General features: G+C 41.6%; 1 long non-coding RNA gene across 1 annotated transcript; it reads right to left on the reverse strand.

Moving 5' to 3' along the window:
* Nucleotides 1-1,025: 1,025 nt before the first annotated feature.
* LOC122197235 (uncharacterized) lies at nucleotides 1,026-2,883 on the reverse strand. The gene is made up of 2 exons (XR_008231290.1): nucleotides 2,717-2,883; nucleotides 1,026-1,243 (listed from the first exon to the last, which is right to left on the reverse strand). It is a non-coding gene; the product is annotated as an uncharacterized LOC122197235 (long non-coding RNA).
* Nucleotides 2,884-3,661: the final 778 nt, after the last annotated feature.

The raw sequence follows: 3,661 nt of genomic DNA on the forward strand, positions 1-3,661 counted from the left end.
ATTTATTAGGAATGATGTTTAAGACGTAACGTCGTATCCTTGAAAACCAACACAAACCAATCCATACATGTATCAAAGACCACGACTAAGCCCTATCATAATACCGAAGGAAGGTCAATGCTCCCTTATCTGTATTATCTATACTAAGAAAATTAAGGGTGTGTTTGAGATTGCTTTTCATGCTAAAAAGTTCTTTTGACAAAACTTCTTTTTGATTTTTTAGATTTTTACAAAAGATAGTTTTAAAATATATTTGGTTCATCTTTTGACTTTTCAAAAGCTAGAAACCTAAAAGTTACAAAAAGTCACAAATTCATGACTTTTCAAAAATTTATTTTTGTTCTTGCCAAAAAGTTGTTTTAAAACAACTTCTTGAAATGCCCAAATATATTTTTTAACTTTTAGTTTTTTAGAAAAACTAAAAGTTCTAAAAGTTATTTTAAAAGATTGCTCAAACACCCTCTAAGTGTTTTTTTCTTTTGTTTGTTTTTTTTAAACGTAAAAGGTCCACAGTTGACGGACCATATCTACAGACATCTAAAGAAAAAAAGGTGAACCACACGTCTCGAGTCCGTAAAATAAAATTGTTTTTTAACCTCTCCAGAATATTAAAATAAACTGAAATATAAATAAACACCATATAATTAAATCTTAATTTTTTCATATATCAACCAACATTAACTTGTATACTACAAATTGTAATTACCCCACTAAACAAAACAAAATTGAACAATATTATTATGACGAATATTTAAAAAATAATAGTTTTTTGTTATATTTGTAGAACATTAATGGAAGTGAATATGTTAAAAGATAAAAAAAATAAATTTATAAAAGCACGCTAATTTGTTAAATGGAGAAATTATAAAAAATAAAGATATAAAAATATTTGTAAGCAAGTTTCTAAAAAAACTAATTCTGTGAATACTTCATAAAAACTAGAAGGAATACGGTTGCGCCGTTAGCCCTGGTTTGCACAATGTTTGGAGATAGATAGTGTAACATCCCAAAATACGAGCTAAAAATTTCATTTTTAAAAACATGCATTTGGCATAACATTAGGGATAAAACGTTCAACGATAATATCATTTTACAAAAGATACTGCATGTCTAGAAAACATTTTTATAAAACATTGAAGTGTCAGAGTACAATTTCCCAGGAGGATCTCGTGATGCGGAAAGCAAGGCATGTGTGTGATGTATCGCTACCGCGCCAGCTCCTTCCCCTTCGACGAAGAGGTACCTGAAACTGAAACTGAAAACTGTAAGCACGAAGCATAGTGAGTTTCCTCCAATATACCACATACCATACAATCACATATCATACATACTGCCGGGCAATTCTGGGGTGCCCGACCTACCCGGTACGGCCATTCTGGGGTGCCGACCTACCCGTGTCAAGCTGTTCTGGGGTGCTGACTACCCATGTTAAGCCATTTTGGGGTGCTGACTACCCTTCGGTCCTGACGACCGAACCTCGGGGACTATTTCACCCCCTGCTACTACTACTATCACATATCATAACAGATCATGCTAACACATAAACATAACATCACATACTGTCAGACGTATCTGGGGTGTCTGACTACCCTCCGGTCCTAACAACCGAACTCTACTACTATCACATATAACATATCCTGCTAACATATACCATATCATGTAGTAGCAACCTAGATGATATCACAGAGACAATCATCTATCATACGTCTCCTACTGGTAGGTCGGGATTGTGGCCTTAGACCCACCGCTACTGGAAGGTAACTCACCTCGAAATAGCTGCTGACCGGTGTGGGAATTGACTGTCTGCTGCTGCTGCCGCTCCGGAAATCCTCCGGCTATAATTCCCACAAAATACTCAGTCAAACACCGCTAATTTCCCCCTTGGGTAAAATGACCATTTTACCCCTGATCAAGTCAAAAGTCAATATGAGGGTCAACTTCCAGTTGACCTGACTCGCCGAGTTGGCTCGCCAACTCGTTGAGTCCCATCCATTTGATTGTCCTCAATCCCGTCTTTACTCGTCGAGTTAGACATTGACTCGACGATTTCGCCTTCTAAACTGATGTCCAAGACCTTCATCCTACTCGCCGAGTTGTATGAACAACTCGTCGAGTTCATCTTCATCCGATGAACACTTTATACTGTGACTCGCCGAGTTGTATGAACAACTCGTCGAGTCTGTTCTTGATCTAAGAAGGTTTCCTTGAACTCGCCGCGTCGGGGAATTGACTCGCCGAGTTCTTTCATGGATGAGTTCGGCTTCCAACTCACCGAGTCCACCCAGGACTCACTACTCTGCTCGGCATGAACGAAAAGGAGGAAAAACTCGGGGACTCGCGGCTCGACTCGCCGAGTCTGCCACATGCAAATACTATACACTCGATCTTGCTCGAAACCAATTCATTCCATTTACAGATCTGGGTTCTTAGGGCAGGATTTTCACGTAAAGTTTCCAACTTTACGTGTAGGAATGCATAGAATGGGGATTAAAGGCGAAATAAGGGCTAAGAAGGTAGATCTAGGACATTCAAGCAATTTACTCCCATAAAGGTTATAGATCTGAGCTTCTGGAGCTCAAACATGACTAGATCTAGTGGATAATCAACCTATTGCGAATTCTACTTCATGTACAAGCTTGGAAAAAGGTTCAAGAAGAGCTCAAAAGGTGCTCTAATGGGGTTTTAAGCATACAAACAAAAAGGAGCAGAGATAAACCTCAGAGAACTCTGAAATAGCACCAAGATATCTGGTCTCCTTCTTCTCTTCTTGATCCACTCTACTTCTTCTCCCAAAATCTTCAAGAAATCACTCTAAACACTTCAATCTCACAAGAAACGAGTTAGGGCTTGATGTAGGGCGCTCTGAGGGTGAAAGGGGGCGAGCTTGAGCCGCACAAGCTAGCTTAAATAGGGGGCAAACCCTTGGAATTAGGTTTTCATCAGATAGCGGGGACTCGCCGAGTCCGGAATATGGACTCGCCGAGTCGCCAACTTAAACATGCTCTGGATCCCATCTCTACTCGGCGAGTCGGACCTACAACTCGTCGACTCCAAGGCTAAAAATGAAAAACACTAAGATAAATTTTACGTACCAGGAACTAGGTGCTACAAATCTCCCCCACACATTTTAGACTTCGTCCTCGAAGTCTGCTGCTCGATCCTGAAACAGCTTGGGGTAATGCTCCCTCATTTCTTCCACCGGCTCCCAAGTCCACTCGGACCCCTTTCGATGCTGCCACTACACCTTCACTAACTCCACCCTCTCGTTCCTTAGATCCTTCGACTTCCGGTCGAGGATTACGACTGGGCGCTCAATGTAATTCAGGCTGTTATCAACCTGTATATCCTCTAACGGCACCACCGCTGAATCATCCACGAGACATTTCCGCAGCTGGGAGACATGGAAGGTGCTGTGGATCTGGCTGAGCTCGGCTGGCAGATCTAGCCTATATGCCACCTTGCCCACCCGGGCTACAACCCTGAACGGTCCAATCTATCTTGGGCCCAACTTGCCCCGCTTCCTAAATCGGATAACGCCTTTCCAAGGCGACACTTTCAGGAGAACCATATCCCCGACCTGGAACTCCATGTCTGATCGACGCTTGTCGGCATAACTTTTCTGCCGACTCTGCGCAGTCTGAAGCCTGCTCCGAACCTGCTG

This window comes from Lactuca sativa, chromosome 3, assembly GCF_002870075.4.
Source record: "Lactuca sativa cultivar Salinas chromosome 3, Lsat_Salinas_v11, whole genome shotgun sequence".
NCBI lineage: Eukaryota > Viridiplantae > Streptophyta > Magnoliopsida > Asterales > Asteraceae > Lactuca > Lactuca sativa.